Below are 18,696 nucleotides of genomic sequence, written 5' to 3'. Positions count from 1 at the left end.
GCTGGGAGTATTTACGCCATGGAAGTTGACAAATGCTACAAATCAGGGCTTCCTTCCTGCAAAACAAGTGGTTAAACATTAGCCAGCACACCATTGCAGCTCACCCAATTCTGGGAGGTAGAGACAGCCTCCTGGAGAAGATGACTTCTGAGCTGAGCCTGGCAGGATGGGTCGGGGGTGGGCAGGTGGACAAGTGTTGCCTTCACCTGGAACATTCCACCCGTCTGCTTAAGTCTCACAAAAAGTGAGCAAGGCACTTGGTCTATCCTAGAAAGGAAGCAAATGGTTTAGAAGAGAAGAATGCTAGGAGCGCAGAAGGGATTCTAGTTGGAGGACAGAGCAGGTACAAGGGTCACCTGACCTTGTGTTGTCACCTGGGAGAAACAGAGTTTACCCTGCATACACTTGGAGGCCAGTGGTGGTTTGCGTGCAGGAGAGGGACACAGTGAACATTTGGGGGGAAGATCTCCCTGCTAGCAGTGGGAAGGAATAGAGGATGGCCGAGAGGGCCCGATGAGGAGGCCACTGAGACAACCCACGGAAGAGATGCCGAGGGCTCTAAGACAGCTGCCGGGGGCCTGGCTGTGGGTGAACCAGCCAGCTGCAAACTCCATGAGACCCTGGCTGACAGGTACTGTGGGGTGGGGAGAGAGGCAAGCGTCTAGTAGGAAGCTTAGATTTCTGGCTTGGGCACCTGGATGCCAGTCACTTGAGACAGGAAACCTGGGCTGTGGGTTAGTTGTGGGGGAAAAGATGGTGAATTCAAGTTACGTATGTGTGATATGCAGTTGAGGCACCTGTGCCATCCAGGTGGGCGGTCAAAGGCAGACGGGCATTGGAGCTAGATCTCCAAACACAGATCTGAGCTGGAGATACACAGTTGGAGGTCACTGGCTCAGAGTGATGGACACCTGGACAGAGCTCTGAGGGGCACCAGTGTTCAAAAACCCATCAGGAGAGTCGCCAGATGCCCACTATCAGGGTGGTGGGTTTTTTTTCTCTTAAAAATAATGAGAACTTCCAGTTTCCGGTCCAGCACGTAAAGAACTTGAAAGTCATCACTTCCATTCTCCCAACAAGAAAAAAACCTGAACAAACTGAAAAGCAATAACTCTTCTCAGATCCCTCAGAGAACTGAGGTCACAGGGCAAATCAGTGGCCTGAAAACTGGAGCGAGAGGTGGACGCAGAGCAGAAGCCCACAGCTAGAGCCAGCGCTGGCAGGACACTTATACGGTGGGTGACAATTGCTGGGGACTCCAGCGTAGATTAGCCTGAGAGTTAAAAACATAGGAGGGCTTCCCTGGTGGCGCAGTGGTTGAGAGTCCGCCTGCCGATGCAGGGGACGCGGGTTCGTGCCCCGGTCTGGGAAGATCCCACATGCTGCGGAGCGGCTGGGCCCGTGAGCCATGGCTGCTGAGCCTGCGCATCCGGAGCCTGTGCTCCGCAACGGGAGAGGCCACAACAGTGAGAGGCCCGCATAACGCAAAACAAAACAATACAAAACAAAACAAAAAAAAATAAGGGGACCCCAAACTTTCACGCCTTGGGCAGGGAGAGGGGAAACCAATTATTTGGAAATACATCATGAGCATTCTGTTCTCTGTAATGTAAGGGCAATAAAAATTGTTCTCTACCATCTCAGGGTTTCCAGCTGGGACTGACATAAAAGAGGTTAACAGCAGAAAAGCATACGGACTTTATTTAACTATAAGTGGGAGCCCTGACAACAAAAACAAAGACCCAGAGAAGTGACTGAGACCCAAGTGAATTAACAGTTAGGGTTAGCTGGGACTTCCCTGGTGGCCCAGTGGTTAAGAATCCACCTGCCAATGCAGGGGACACAGGTTCGATCCCTGGTCCGGGAAGATCCCACATGCCATGGAGCAACTAAACCCATGCGCCACAACTACTGAGTTTGTGCTCTAGAGCCCGCGAGCCACAACTACTGAGCCCGTGTGCCACAACTACTGAAGCCCGCGCGCCTAGAGCCCGTGCTCTGCAACAAGAGAAGCCGCCGCAACGAGAAGCCCGCGCGCCGCAACGCAGCCAAAACCATAAATAAATTAATAAGTTAATTTAAAAAAACAGTTGGGGTTAGCAGTTGTGGACAAGTAACTAAATTACATGGGAGGTCTATAGGGAAATAAGAGTTATTGAAACAAAGCCTGTTTGTATAGATTTCTCTTGGCCTTACCTCCCTGCCTCTGGTGACAGGAATGTTATTTCCTCCTAGTACAGAGAGGGCACCTTTCACGTGGAAATTTTAACTCCTGCTTTCAGAAAGAAAAGGAAAGTCAGAGTGTGCCCTTCATCCCTATGCTGTTTCTCAAGTGCTTTGAAGTCAAAATAACGTGCCACAGTGGCATGTTTGGGGGGATGTCCTGAATCCCTTCGGTTACAAGGCCAGCCCTTAAGGGAAGGGACTTTCCTAGCACCTTATACCACCTGGGAAAGGGAAATTAGTCAATTCCATCCACTATGGCTTTCTGATCCTACATAGGGAAGAAAAAAAAGGCTAATAAGCTCCTCTGAAATTCACAGCCCGGGGACTCTGGCCCACTGAAAAAAATGAGAGCAGACTTCCCTGGTGGCGCAGTGGTTACGAATCTACCTGCCAATGCAGGGGACACAGGTTCGATCCCTGGTCCGGGAAGATCCCACATGCCGTGGAGCAACTAAGCTCATGTGCCACAACTACTGAAGCCCATGCTCCACAACAAGAGAAGCCACCGCAATGAGAAGCCTGCGTACTGCAAACGAAGAGTAGCCTCCTCTCGCTGCAACTAGAGAAAGCCTGCGTGCAGCCCAACACAGCCATAAATAAATAAATAAATAAATTTATTGAAAAAGAAGAAAACAATGACAGCAACCATGAAGATTTAATTATAAGATTATAGAATATTTCTTCTTCATAACCTTCCAAAACAGAAAGCACCAGGCCCAGATCGTTTCACTGGTGGATTCTACCAAACATTTGAAGAAGAAATGACACAGAAACAAAGGAGACACTTTCCTAACATTCTATGAGGTCAGCATTACCCTAATACCAAAACCAGATGAAGACATTATAAGAAAGGGCAACTATACAGTTCATACAGCTCAATATCAAAAAAAACCAAACAACCCAATCAAAAAAATGGGCAGAAGACCTAACTAGACATTTCTCCAAAGAAGACATACAAATGGCCAACAGGCACATGAAAAGATGCTCAACATTACTAATTATTAGAGAAATGCAAATCAAAACTACAGTGAGGTACCACCTCACACTGGTCAGGATGGCCATCATTTAAAAGACTACAAATAGGGCTTCCCTGGTGGCGCAGTGGTTGAGAGTCCGCCTGCCGATGCAGGGGATGCGGGTTCGTGCCCCGGTCCGGGAAGATCCCACATGCCGCGGAGCGGCTGGGCCCGTGAGCCATGGTCGCTGAGCCTGTGCTCCGCAACGGGAGAAGCCACAACAGTGAGAGGCCCGCGCACCGCAAAAAAAAAAAAAAAAAAAAAAAATCAGTTATTATAATCCATTACATCAATAGACTAAAGAAGAATTATACAATCACATCAGTAGATTCAGAGACAGCATTTCACAAAATCCAACACCCTCTAGCATAGACAGAAACTTCCTCATTTTTTTTTTTTTTTTTTTTTTTTTTTGTGGCACCGAGTGACTTGCTGGATCTTAGTTCTCCTTGGCAGTGAAAGCGCAGAGTCCTAACCAATGCACTACCAGGGAATTCCCAGGAACTTCCTCATCTTGATAAAGACCATCTACTATCTGCGAAATTCTCTGTAAACTTAAAACTGCTCCAAAAAATAAAATCTCTTAATTTAAAAATACTATAAAAAACAAAACAAAAAATATATAGTGATTTACTGGGCTAGGTATTATTTGCATATAGTACAAAATGCAAAAAGGGTGGAGAGGAAAATTGAGTCTCCTTCCCACCCTGATTCCCAGCTACCAAATTTCCCTCTCCAGAGGCAACTGCTATTAGCAGATTCTCTGTATTCTTCTAGAGATATTCTTTGCATATGCAAGCATATCTACCCTTAAAATGCACACACACACACGGATGCACTGTTCTGCACCTTCCGTTTTCTCTTAACAACATACCTTGGAGGATTTTCCACAGCACAGCAAGCAGCCAGGTTCTCAACCAGGTTCACTGAGAGGTTTGAGATTTAAGGCCTACAGAAAATGATGTGGAGGGCTATTTTCTCAATGGTCCCAATGATGGGATGTAGCTGATATCTTTCTGGTTGCACAGGAAAGAAGCTACTTCATTGTCATAGTTCTATGGACTGGGCAAGACAGCTGACTCTTTTCTCCTGCTGCTTCGTGTCTCTTGCCATGGCTGTGTTATGGTTATTTAAATGGTCCCCTCTTTCTGGACACCCTTTTAATCTTTTTTTTTTCCTTTTCTGTTCTTTTTTTCCCCAAGGGGGAGTGGCTGTTACAAACAGTGCTGTAATTAAAATGTTTGTGTCTATTAAATCAGACTGGGTTCACATCCTACCTCAGTTCTGTTCCAGCTGTGTGATCTTAGATATGTTCTGTAATTTCTCTGTGCCTTGATTTATTTTCTTTCATTCTTTCTGGTTTGTTAACATAAACAAGTCCTGTCATTTAATATGTATAGAGCATTGCTTTATCCTATATCCCAAAAGTTCTGACATGTGCTTTTACTATTTTCTTCTCTAAACGTTCTGCAGTTTGAATTTTGATTTCCTTTTTCCCCCCAAGTATTGTTTAAAATTTTCTGAGTGATAGGACCTTTGAGGAATTTGTTTATTTTACTGTCTGTTATGGGCTGAATTGTGTTCCCCTGCAAAGTTCATAGGCTGAAGTCCTAACACAGTACCCTCCCACAATACCTTAGAATGTGACGGCATGTGGAGATAGGGTCTTCAAAATTATTTTTTCTATTTTTTGGCCGCATGGCTCAGCATGCAGGATCTTAGTTCCCCCACCAGGGATGGAACCCGTGCCCCTTGCAGTGGAAGCACAGTGTCTTAACCACTGGATGGCCAGGGAAGTCCCGAGACAGGGCCCTTAAAGGGGTTATAAAGGATTCTTAACCACTGCACCACCAGGGAAGTCCCTGGATGAGCTGCTTTTAGGTAGAAAGGGGAGGGCAGAGAGCCCTTCCTGTATCTTCTGTTCCTCAGGTACCTTCAGCTCAGAGTAATCGATGTTCCAGAGCGGTGTATTTGGGGGTAGCATGTTCTGAACCCCTTCAAATCCAAATCTTGGGGAAGGCAGAAATGCCCCAAAACTGGGGCTCAAATGCCACCCCTCCCCGCCCCCGCCAGAAGAAGAGGGCTCTCCCCCCACCCCCCGTCCTGATCTCTCCTAGGGACCAGCTTCTTCCATGGGGTCAGAAACGGCTCTGCCAAAGGCTTCCAAGTTCCACCCTGGGGAACGTGACATTCTCATCCTCGGCTCCAGTTTGCAAAATCCCGGATCTGGGTTCTGACTGGTCCTCTCGGCCCACTGCCTGTGGTTTGGACACTCCATGGCTGGTCAGCATGTTCTCTCCCTCTGGGAGGACCCTCCCCTCAGTGGCCATTTGGTGTGGCAGGAAATTGAAAACCTGTGAGGGTCTGGGGCGGGGGACACTCAGATGCGGCTGGGGCCAGAGTGCCCTCAGTCCCGGGCTGCTGACCGACCACTCAGAGGACGGATGCTTCATTTTCGGTTATGTCAGTGCTTCCAGGGAGCTCCACCTGTGCCCACCTGACCTGCCCCCTCTCACCTCCCCTACTAGGGCCCCCAAGGGATTGGAGGGAACATCTGGGGCCCCCTGACTGATATCTACCCCCAGAGACTGGGGTTATAGCCCCTGCTGGGGTGGGGGTAGGCATTTGGAGCCAGGCTCAGGCTCGGCCCTGGGGATGGGCCTGGCGGGAGACCCACCTGGTCTTCCCCTCTTGGAGCCTTTGTTCTTTCTGTCATTTGGTCTTTGTTTGCCCCCAGTTTCCTAGGAAATTTGCCTGAGGGAGATTCCCTCTGGTCTCAGCTAAACCAAGAAGACAACACTCTGGTCTGCGTTCATCCCTCAGGTTTGTCAGGCTGGGGCCTGGGAGCATCCCTGGAGATTGGGTTTGGGAGTGCAGGGGAGTGTGAGAGGGAGGGAGAGAGATGCGGGGGGAAAGAGAGGATGAAAGAGTGATGAAAAGATACAGAGAGAGGACCAGAGATGGGGCAGAGAGGGAAAGGGCCGTGAGGGAGGAGGGAGGACGGAGGCCAGGCCCAGAGGGAGGGAGAGGCCTTGGGAGGGAGCCCTAGAGGCCGACCCTCTGCCCCCCCACATTCCATCCCCAGGGACCTGAGGTCAGTCTCAGCTCCAAGCAGGTTGAGGCCTTTTGCTGCCTGGGCCAGAGGCTGAGAGCCCTGGGGGCCCCCTTTGATCCCAGAGCCTGGAGAGAAGGGAGTTGAGAGCTGCCGCTTGGGCCTTGGGCCTCCCGGGATGGACACGTTTGGGAGCCATGCTTCCAGGGTATCGCCACGAACAGTGGGAACGCTGCTGCTGGACTGAGCCAGGCCACACGCCACATTGGCCATGACCACTCCGGCCCTGGGCACTGGTTACGGGCCCGGGGCTCCCTCAGTGCGACCAGACCCTCAGAGGCTACTGGGGGTAAGGCTGTGGCCACACTCCTACTAGCACAGGGTATTTTCAGCAGCAGACCCTCTTGGAACACCCTCGGAGCAGGATCTGTGCTGCCGGCTGGGGACCTGGCCACCCCGGGGGGCTCACGCCTTAGTGAGGGGGACAGACCAGTCGACAGTCAGGGCAGCACAGTGTGTCCAGGGGCCACAGGAGCCCAGCAGAGGCTTCCACCCCAGTGAGGCACATTGGAGAGGCTTCCTGGTGAGAAAGAAGAGAGGAAAATTTGGCTGGAAAAGGCGTTGCAGGCAGGGAGACAGCCTAAGCAAAGGCCCAGGGGTGGAAGGACATGAGCCCGCTGTGGTCTAACCTGTTTTTATATTTCTAAACATTTGAATCTTGGTTCTATAGTCTAAGTCTGATATCGACTACCTGTAGTCTTCGGTGTGGGGGGAATTATGGCTACTTTCCTCATGTGTTATTTCATCTCTCAGAGCCTGTGTGTGTGTGTGTGTGTGTGTGTGTGTGTGTGTGTTTTGTAAATTCATATGTTGTTGAACTTAATCTGGAAATCCAGAGAGCTTGAATTGGGGACATTTCCCTCCAAAGAGGATTTGTACTTGCCCGTGCCAGGAGCCAGCCCCACGCCTTGTGAGCCAAGGCCACAACCAGGCTCAGAGCAGGGCAAGCACAGCGGAGGGGAACTGAGACAACCCAGCAGCGCTGAGAGGAGGGAACAGAGGAAGGGGTCACATCTCCCTCAGGCCCACGTGGGATGAAAGAAAAACTAAACTCATTAGAGCCACATAAAGCTGGGATCTTCAAAGGGCACTAAAGTCCCAGGTTAGTGATGATCCAGGAACCTGGCTCCTGGCACGGGCAAGTACAAATCCTCTTTGGAGGGAAACGTCCCCAATTCAAGCTCTCTGGATTTCCAGATTAAGTTCAACAACATATGAATTTACAACACACACACACACACACACACACACACAGGCTCTGAGAGATGAACTAACACATGAGGAAAGTAGCCAAAATTCCCCCCACACCGAAGACTACAGGTAGTCGATACCAGACTTAGACTATAAAACCAAGTTTCAGATGTTTAGAAATATAAAAAATGGGGTAAAAATAGTGAGCAGGGAACAAGAGACCATCCAAAGCGGTCAAACTGATTTAAAATGAAACCAAATAGAACGTGTAGACATTAAAAATACAATTTTAAAAAATTAAATTCTCAACCAAGAGGGGCTTAAACAGTACATTAGACACACAGAAGACTTAGCTGGAGGGTATAGCTGGAAGAGAGATATAAAACATTACTCAGAACACAGCACAGAGAGACCAGGAGACGGAAGTAAGAAGACATAGCCCATCTAACCTGAGTCCCAGAGGGCGGGGGCCGGGGTGTGTGTGTGGGAAAAGAAGAGATAATGGCTGAGAATTTTCCAGAAATGGGGCAACTCATGAATCTACAAATATAGGAATCACAACATATATTAAGCAGAATAAATAAAAATAATCTAAACCTAGGTATGTTTTTGATGCCGAAAGCGCAGCTTCTCTGTACACCGGTGCAGAACTGAATCTCGGAGACAGAGTTTTGGGTGAAGTAGAAAAGGATAGCTTTATTGCTTTGCCAGGCAAAGGGGGCCACAGCGGGCTCCTGTCCTTGGAAACTATGTGTCCCAAGCCAGGGGAGTCTGGTGAGGAGTTTTACAGCAACAGTTCAAGGGTGGGGTTGCTGATAACATTAGGGTGTGTGTAGGGCTTCTCTTCCTTTGATCTCACCCCAGGTAATCCTTTTTTTTAAAACCTTAGTTTGGCTGTTCTGCATGCAGGAACTTAGTTCCCCGAAGAGTGACCAGACCTGAGCCCCAGAGTCTTAACCACTTAACCACCAGGTCACCCTCAGGAAGTCTTCTCTGGTCCCTTTAATCTCACCTCAGGTGGTTTCTTGGCTGCTCCTCCCTTAATTGGCAACTGTTTGAATCTGCTCTTTGGAACTCAGGGAAGGTCCTGGAGGCTGGAATCTTGCCTACAAGAAATGCGGGAGCTTCTCTGGTGGCGCAGTGGTTGAGAGTCCACCTGCTGATGCAGGGGACGCGGGTTCGTGCCCCGGTCCGGGAAGATCCCACATGCCGCGGAGCGGCTGGGCCCGTGGGCCATGGCCACTGAGCCTGCGCGTCCAGAGCCTGTGCTCTGCAACGAGAGAGGCCACAGCAGTGAGAGGCCCACGTACCGCAAAAAAAAAAAAGAAATGGGGGACAAAAAAGCCCTCCGTTCCTGGGAGCCCCACAGGGTCCCATTCGATTTCATTTTCACAAAACTGCCAAGTTCAGACACCTCCTCTGAGCCCCCGTGGCCCCTGCACACACCGTGCTGCTGCCGCGGTCAAAGTCAGCTTCCCTGGCTTCACAGCTGGGCAGGATGCGGGCTCATAGGCTTTCGGGGACTTGCCACTCTGCTGCTCCCCCAGCCCCTTCCTTTCCTGAGAGCTGCTCCTCCACCCTCCCCAGCCTCGTGGGCCAGGTGGCTGGCCCTCACCACCCCCCGAGCCAGGTTGGGGTGCCCCTGCATCACCGCCCGGTCGCCAGGCCTGGCTGGGCCCGTTCCTGCAGGCTCTCTGTCCTCAGCCTCAGGATGCCTGGGTCAGCCACTGAGCCTGTGTGGTCCTGGCTAAGCCCCTGGCCTTCTCTGGGCCTCAGCTTTTTCCTCTTGAAGATGGAATGAGGATCCCTGCCCCAGCAGCAGGAAAAGCCATGGCCGCGCAGGGTGCAGCTTACCCTGGAGTGAGGTTTGGATTTTTCCGTGGGTGAGGGTCCTGAGCCCTCCTGTGGGGCTTAGAACATCTCCCTTCCTACCCTGTGCTCTCCTGAGTTCTCGTAGGCTCGGGCTTGGCTGTGGGAAGAATGTCTGGCCTGCGTTTCCTTCCAGTGTTCACCAGGCCCCACCCTCCCTGTGGGACCTTGGGTGAAACACGTCATCTCTCTGAAGCAGAAATAAGCATAATTACTGCTGCACAGCACATTCTCAGTGTGGACGGGAACACCTGCTCACAGCAGGAACTCAGCATGAGGTAGAGCTTGTATTGCTTCTCTGCTTCCTTAGAGTATGTACCTCGTAGTAATTGTTCTTAACAAGATGGGATCATCTTGTAAAGCTCAGATGCTGCCTGATTGCACCTGAGGGCTGCCCAAGTGTCCCTGCAACTGTTATTTCCAGGTCCCCTGTGTGTGTGGAGGTGGCATCGGGACCAAGCATGATGGTGAGCGTCCTGGGCACCGAAGGTCCTGGCCACCCACCACCCCCCTTTTTGGGATGACGGGTGTGTCCCCAGCATGTCCCATCTTGCTGGGTGGTTTCTCCAGGTGCCCAACTGCCCCTGTCAAAGGCTAGGCATAGATCCAGCCAGGCCTCTCATCACCCTGAGTGTAGGCCCATGGTTGGCCAATGACCAATGGCCTCAGCCTGGGCCCAGGTCCTTCATCACTACTGTTGATGAAAAATTAATCAATAGTCGATCTAAGACAGAAATGGAAAATTTTATTCGAGCCAACCTGAGGATTATAACCCAGGAGACAGTCCTTCAGAAAGCTCTGAGGACTGTTCTGCCCATGAGAGGTCAAGGCACAGTGATGTAAATGTTTGAGACAAAGGGTTATACATCAAACGACATGTTATTGACAGTTTACACAATCCAGATCTACAGTGTGGAAAGCAAGTCATAGGTCGTTGTGGCCTCTTACAAGATTAAAGAAGGTTATCTCCTAAGGAGTTTTGACCTTTGGTGAGATTAAGAAGGAATGTTTTCTCCTAAGAAGGTCTGATTAATGCAAACACACAATATACAGGAAAGGGGAGGGAGGAGGCCCAAACAGACAAAGAAAAGGTTTATATTTAAACTTTTCTCATCTTGCTGTAATACAGGAACTTCATTTCATCATTATAAACTACAACCCCATGGGTTCTGCTTTCCCATCAGCCAGAGCTCTGGCTGCCCATCCACTGAGCACCCACTGCGGGGGGGCTGGCTCGGCTCCAGGGCCTTCTGGGCCTCTGTTCACCAAACAAAAGGCAAAATCAAGAACACACACGGGGAGGGAGCGTGGTGACCAGGTCGCTTCGCCCTCCCCGAGCCTTGTGAGGTGGGACTGGAGGTAGAGAAAGGGGACTGCAGCCAGCAAGGGGCCGGCAGCCGGGGCTGAGTTGGGCTTTGGAGCTGGGCCCCAGGACCCCAGGGCTCTGAGAAAGCCAAGAGCCAGGCCTTCTTCTTAACCTTCTTCCTTAGGCAGTGGGCCCAGACACAGCAGGATCAAGGCAAGGTCCCCCACGGCCAACATTTCACTATAAAAATTGCTCCCGTGGAGGTGAGGCCTCCCAAAGGGCGAGGCCAGGGTGAGTGGAGAGTGAGGGCCCCGCCAGCTGTGCACGCCCGCTGGCCCCCATCCTGCAGCCCGAGCTCAGAACCCGGTTAGTCTTTGTGGGGGGCCTGAGGCTGGGCCCACAGCTCCACGGGGCCCTGGCTGTCTCACAAGTCGGCAGGATTAGGCTGCCCCTGGGTAGGATCTAACTTTCTCTCTCTGAATACCCCGCTTTAAGCTGCTTAGACCTGTTATTTGTAGTAAAGCCAAACAGGATATAAAAATAGTCCCCTAAGGAGTTCCCTGGTGGTCTAGTGGTTAGGATTCCGGGCTTTCACTGCCGTGACCCGGGTTCAATCTCTGGGGGAACTGAGATCCCTCAGGCCATGAGGCATGGCCAAAAAAAAAAAAAAAAAAAAAAAGAAAGAAAGAAAAAGTCCCCTAATCGACTTAAAAATGGTTCCCCAGAAAAGCAGGACAGTTGCTGCCCAGAATGTGCCAACCATTTAGGAACCAAGAGAGGACTTTAAATTGTCCTTCGTATCACAGACACATGTGGGAGGGGGTGACAGGCGTTCCTGGTACTCAGGCAGCATTGAGAGGCATTGTCCCTGGGTCCCCCTGCGGGGCAAGGGGAGAGAGGAGGGGCAGAAACGCCAGGGCCCCCCAGTCCCTCTAGGCCAGAGGAGGAAGGGGCCGGAGGCCACACCAGACTCCCCATCACACACCCCATGGTCCACCCCGCCTTGGGCTTCCTTGGGTGTCACTCAGCTGTTCATCCTCCAGGAGACTGTGGGCCATTCAGAGCCTCAGTTCCCTCATCCTCAAACTAGAAATAATATTCATCCTTCCCTCCAGGTTCAGGGTGAAGTGCCGGCTACCTGGGGGCCTGGGCAGGGAGGGCACTGTGGAGGTGGACAGGGTAACCCTCTCGCCATGAGGGCTTGTGCTTCTGTGGTCCATGGCCTCACTCCCTTGTCCTCCCAGGACACTTGTCAGGCTGTTTGTCCACACAGCTTTGGCCCTAACCATATTATCTGGGCATCTGGCTCCAGTTCTGGCAGATTCCCTTGCTGTTCCACTCTCCAAATGGATAAGACAAGCAGATTAAATACCAATTATGTGTCCACGATCCATGGCTGGGTTTTCCTGGCCTGATGTGGTATTTTTCTGAGTAAGAGGAAGAAATCATCGAGGCAGCCTCCTGCCATTTCCGAAGTGCCTTCGGTCTTCTGGTGAGTTCCGGGGAGACTCTCTTACCACCCCTACCCCTACCCTCCAATCCCTGTCTGCAGCTCCTCCAGGAAGCCCCAGGAATGTCTCAGCGACAGCCACCCTGAAATATGTCCCCTCCTAAGGTGGGTTTGCCTTTCTCTTTGGGCTCCGAGACCCTGTCCTCCAGCCGGAGCCAGCCAGGAACAAGGGACCAGAGTCACAGTCCCTCTCTGGCTGCAGGATGCTCTGAGAACTGTAAAGTCACCTCAGATGCTTGTCATTGTCATCACCATTCTCCTTCAAAACAGCCATGGAGCTGGATTTGTCTGGATTCAAATTCCAGCACTGCCGTGTGAGCACTACCTGTGTGCTGTGGGCAAGTCCCCTGGCTCCCGAGTCTCCTCCCCAGCAGAATGGGGACGATAGTGAATCATAGGCAAGTCCCGAGTAGGGCCAGCCACACCACAGGGCTCAGCAAATGGGGCCGATTTCAGGGTAGCAGCTGCCTGGCCCCTGCTTGTCCTTCCAGCACAGGTGTGGTCCTTCAGTTTTAAGGAAAATTTTAAGAAGATTCACAATTGTGTGTGTGTTTTTTAATAAATTTATTTATTTTTATTTGTTTACGTTTGGCTGCATTGGGTCTCCGTTGCTGCACGCGGGCTTTCTCTAGTTGCGGCGAGCAGGGGCTACTCTTCGTTGCGGTGCGCGGGCTTCTCATTGTGGTGGCTTCTCTTGTTGTGGAGCACGGGCTCTAGGTGCGTGGGCTTCAGTAGTTGCGGCACGCAGGCTCAGTAGTTGTGGCTCACGGGCTTAGTTGCTCCACGGCATGTGGCACCTTCCCGGACCCCTGCCAGTGCAGGGGACACAGGTACGATCCCTGGTCCGGGGAGATCCCACATGCTGCAGAGCAACTAAGCTGTGCACCACAACTACTGAGCCTGCGCTCTAGAGCCCGCGAGCCACAACTACTGAGCCCGTGTGCCAAACTACTGAAGCTCACGCACCTAGAGCCAGTTCTCCGCAACAAGAGAAGCCACTGCAATGAGAAGCCCGCGCACCGCAACAAAGAGTAGCGCTACCCTGCTCGCTGCAACTAGAGAAAGCCCGCGTGCAGCAGCAAAGACCCAGCGCAGCCAAAAATAAATAAATAAATAATCAAGAAAAAAGATATTTGCAATATAAATTTATGACAAAGGTCTGTATCTAGAATATATAGGAAACTCCTACAAATCAATATGATAAAGAAGATCAAAACAGGAGTGCATGACTTCACAGAAGAGGATCTGGAAAAGGTCAGTAATCAAAGCGTGGATGTGCAGATGTGTTAGTCACCAGGGATGAGGTTCAAGGTATGCTGCCACATCATAGCACTGTTCACCCGCCAGCAGGTTTCGAGTTAAAAGACAGACGCCACTCACTGCCGGTGAGACTGGAGGGGGAGGAACTGGGACACCCACGCTGCTGGTGAGTGTGCCCATGGTTACAGCCTCTCTGGAAAACATTTTGGCAATATCTTCCGAAGACACACACCCTATGGCCTAGCAGTTCTACCCGTAGGTACATACGACAGAAAGTGCACAGATGTTCCCCCACAAATCTCATACCTGAAGGCTCATAGCAGCTTCATTCATAATAACCCCAAACCAGAAACAACCCAAAAGTCTCAACAAGAGAATGGATACACACCTGTGGTGTATTCCACAAAATGGAAAAGTAGCACTGAAAGTGAGCAAATCACACCACAACAACCGTGTGGACAAAGGCCACCAATACAATTTTGAGTGAGAAAATGTAGACACACAAAAAAGAACAAAGCAGGCAATGCTGACTGCGGTTTGAGAAGACCTCACAATGGGAGATGGTGACTGGGAAGGGGCCCAAGGAGACTTTCTGGTGCTGGTTTTATGGAGGCATCACTTGTGAAAATCCATTGTGCTGTGTGTATCTTTGTAGTCATGGAATACTTAATTCGAGAACTTACTTAAAAAAAAAAAACCGTAATAATTTAAAAACCAACTCCAAATCCTGTCCCCAGGAGAAAGCTGACAGGTTGACAGCTATTCCTAAATGCATTTTTCCCCAGATTTAGGATGCATATCAAGCCTTAGATCATGTTGGTTCCTGATTCTTCATTTCTACTAAACTGGAAAATTCTATAGGCCATCGGGGTTGACTGGAACCTGCAATGGTCAGTTTTATGTCAATGTAGCTGGGCTATAGCGCCCAGCTATTCGATCAAACACTAATCCAAGACTTCCCTGGTGGTGCAGTGGTTAAGAATCTGCCTGCCAATGCAGGGGACACGGGTTTGAGCCCTGGTCTGGGAAGATCCCACATGCCGCAGAGCAACTAAGCCCTCGCACCACAACTACTGAAGCCCATGCACCTAGAGCCCGCGCTCTGCAGCAAGAGAAGCCACCACAATGAGAAGCCCGCGCACCGCAACGAAGCGTAGCCCTCGCTCGCCACAACTAGAGAAAGCCTGCGTGCAGCAACAAAGACCCAACACCCCCAAAATTAAATAAATAAATAAAATTTTAAAAAAGCAAAAAAACACTAATCCAGGTGCTGCTGTGAAGGTATTTTGCGAGCCACAACTACTGAGCCTGCGCACCTAGAGCCCGTGCTCCGCAACAAGAGAAGCCACCGCAATGAGCAGCCTCCACAGCTCAACGAAGAGTAGCCTCTGCTCGCTACAACCAGAGAAAGCCCGCGCGCAACAACCAAGACCCGACGCAGCCAAAAATAAATAAATAAAATAAATTTATTAAAAAAAAAAAAAAGATGCAATAGAAACCTTGGTCCTAACCACAGGTGCTCCCAGGTGTATGTGCAATACACGTGTTAACACAATTGTGTTTGCTTTTCTCTTGTTAATCTGCCTTTAGTCAGTCTAATTTTACAGGGCCCCGGCCAGAGAACCTAGGAGGGCAGAAGGAAGAAGAATTTTTCCGCCCCTACACTTACTACCCTGAAGCCAGGTTGGGCCTCTCTCAGCCTCCCCTCCAAAGCCTGAGGAACTCGGGGAGGGGGCAGGATAGAGGCCTGAACAGGGACAGAATGGGCACAGGGAGCCTGCTGGGCACTGGATGATGGTCACTCGGGTGTGTGTTGAGAGCACACGGTGGGTGCTTCAGTGAAGGAAGCAGTGAGACCACTTCAGTGAGGCCGCCCTGCAGAGGGGGACCCCAGGCTGGCACCCCCCATACCCGCATTTACCCATGTGACCTGAGCACATCCTGGGCATACTCCGTGCCTCCGTGCTTTCTCTGTGAAGAAAGGCAGGGATGCTTACCTACCTTCAGGGGCCTCACCCAAGGGCCCAAGCTGCAGGCCTACTGTGTGCAGGGGGGGCCCCACTAGGCGCCTCATGCACTTCCTGTGGTTCCTCCCATCGCCCGTGAGGCGGTGGGCCCTGCTCTCCTCCCCATTTGGACGATGAAGCGGGGAGACTGTCACTGCCCCTCGTAGGCTGTTCACCTCCTGAACAAGCTCTTCACCACCACCCGTGAGGGTTATTCCCAGCAGAGGCCGCCACTGGGGAAAGGCCCAGAGGAGGGACAGAGCCTGGCTGCCCCTGGGCCCGCAGGGGGCCGACGGGGAGGCGACCCGAGGGGTCTGTGGACCACTCTGAGGCAGCTGGCGGAGGGCACGAGCTGCGGGGGCGGCAGGGCCTGTGTGTGTAAGTGAGCAGCTGGAGGAGGAGCCCCCGGGGCTGCAGAGTCCCCCTGGCCGGGGACAGCGGGGGCCAGCTCGGGTGGAGGCCGTGGGGCTGGGCACACGTGGGAAGGAGGCTCTGCACTAGCTCTCCGCATGCGGAAGGTGGGCGCAGCAGCAGGGCGGCCAGAGCAGCGGGGCAGGGGCTTGGCAGGTGCCGCCCTCACCAAGGCCCCGGTGGTCCTTGGGGGACCAGGTGCGGGTGCGTTGGGGGAGGCGAGGGGTCGCAGGGGCCGGTGTGAGGGAGGAGGGGTGGACTCGAATGCCCCGGCAGGGTTCACCTAAACTCAGGGGGAGCCCTGGGTGCCTGAGCCCCACGTGCGGCCTGGGGCCGTCTGCGCCGCTGAAAGGGAGGCCAGTGCCCACACCTGCGGTGCGTGGTGCAGACGAGGGCGAAGTGACCCAGCCGACAGGATGGTCCGAGAGTGCGAGAGAGGAACTGGGCGCTCAGAAGACTGAGCTCATGTCTAGTGCAGGCAGCAGGGTGGGGACGGGGCAGGAAAAGGGTGACTCAGGCGTGGGGAGTCAGCACCAAATCCTCAGGGCAAAGCTGGGACACACAGCGCGCAGGGGGCCCCCATGACCCGGCGCCTCGGGCCCCGGAGAGGGACCAGCACAGAGGGTGGTGGCCAGGGGAGGAGCCTGTGTGGTCAGAGATACCCCCGGTGTCTCCGCCCGTCTGTCCATCCATCTGTCCAGGCCGGGCCCACGGGCTGGTGTTGCTGCCACTGCCCTGTTGTTTTCAGCGAGACAAACGACCTGGGCGGGCAGAACGATAAGAACTACAAATAGAGGAAAATGGACCCGGAATGGAAGGGACGGGAGAAAGCACAGGTGCCTTTGTAAATCGATCACATGACTCAGTGCAAACAAGCGTGTCTGAGCCACGTAACCACAGAGAGCAGAGCAGTTTTCGGGTCTGGAGGAAGGTCAGTGACCCCACATCCTGAGCGCAGGAGCACCGCTGGGGAGGGCTGGGGCCTCAGGGTCTGACCCTGGGAGGTCACGGTCCACCCTGAGTCCCAGTGGCAGACCCAGACCCAGACGCCGGGCTTCCCGAATCCTCTTACGCCACTGCCGCTGCCCACCGTGTGTCCTGGGAGGTTGTCACCCATCTGCTCACCTTAGCAACCTGCTTTTTGTGGCAGTGGGCCCGCCGGGCTCTTGGGGGTGTGGGCAGGGAAAGCGCTGTGAACAAACCAAAACGAGTGGTGGTGAAAGAGATGGCTGGACAATGTGCCTAAAACAGGGTTTGCGGCACAGGGTTAGTGGTGTCGGGTTGAGTCTGTCCAGGGTTCGAGCCCCAGCGTCCTGCCTGAGGCCCCGGCTCGGCTCCTGCTTCAGCATCTCCTGTCCCACTAGCACATCCCCCTCTGCAGGGCGGGGCTGGGGCTGGGAAGACGGAATTCCTTCCCTCAAAATGTGTTCCAGCATGGTTCTAGGCACTGGCAGAACCCGCGAACCAGATGGACCAACAATCCTGTCCTCTGGGCGCTTGTGTTTCTACCGGTGCTGGGAAGACACAATCAACAAACAGGACGAGGGAGGGAACTGCGGGAAAAGGCGAAAGGAGAGCAGGACTGGGGCATCAGAAGTGTCGGGGGAGGGCTGCAATTTCTAGAAGGGAGATTGGGGTCACTGAGAAGGAAGAAGACCTGAGGGTGGGGCCTTAGGTGGGAGGAGGGGCACGCTGGCCAGCACCCAGGAGGCCGGCCCAGTGGAGGGGCCGGAGGGGCCCGGCACAGTGGAGGTCTTGGGGAGGCGCTGACAGCTGGAAGGGGCCCGCGAGGAGACCGTGGGGTCCCAAGGTGGCGTCACACGATTTGGGGGAGAGTCACATTGGAGCCAGGTGTTCAGGCTGAGCGTCCAGAGGCGAGAAGGACACAGGTGTACTGAAGCCTCAAACTGCCTGTAAGCAAGTGGGAGGGGGGAGTCTGGCCGGAGTCCTGGCGTCCGTCTGAGGCCTTCAGGTCGGCTCTACTCGGGCCCCCAGCGTCACCCAGGGCCCCCAGGCTCCCCACCCCTCTGGGAGCCCCCGTGGTCTCACTGTTGTGTTCAAGCTCACTGGGAAAGCCCCCTCCAGGCAGCACCTACATCTCCATTCACATCCGTTTACCTACATTCCCAACAGCTCTTCAAGGTGATCAGAAAATGCTGCATTTTCACAGAGAGCTTGTTCTGGTAAAACATCCCCTTCCCCTTCCCCTTTCTCTCCCTTTGCTTTTCCCAATTTCACAGAAATTCCTGGCCCTCACTGGCTTTGCTCTCAAGAACAAAAGCATAATAAATATCTTTTTCAAAGCACCACTGCTTAACCCTACAGCCCAATCTCGGCCAGTTTCCTTCAGGTCCTTGGACTGTCATATCACCATTTACTTTCTTTTTAAAAAAATTAATTAATTAATTTATTTTTGGCTGCATTGGGTCTTCGTTGCTGCGCACAGGCTTTCTCTAGTTGTGGTGAGCGGGGTCTACTCTTCGTTGCGGTGCGCGGGCTGCTCATTGCGGTGGCTTCTCTTGTTGTGGAGCACGGGCTCTAGGCACACGGGCTTCAGTAGTTGCAGCACACAGGCTCAGTAGTTGTGGCTCGCGGGCTCCAGAGCGCAGGCTCAGTAGTTGTGGCGCATGGGCTTAGTTGCTCCGTGGCATGTGGGATCTTCACGGACCAGGGCTCGAACCCGTGTCCCATGGATTGGCAGGCAGATTCTTAACCGCTGCGCCACCAGGGAAGCCCACCATTTTCTTTTTTAATCAATAGATCCCAAATGTGATTTGTTAGAGCAATTA

Source organism: Mesoplodon densirostris, chromosome 11, assembly GCF_025265405.1.
Source record: "Mesoplodon densirostris isolate mMesDen1 chromosome 11, mMesDen1 primary haplotype, whole genome shotgun sequence".
NCBI lineage: Eukaryota > Metazoa > Chordata > Mammalia > Artiodactyla > Ziphiidae > Mesoplodon > Mesoplodon densirostris.
This window is presented reverse-complemented; position numbering follows the sequence as displayed.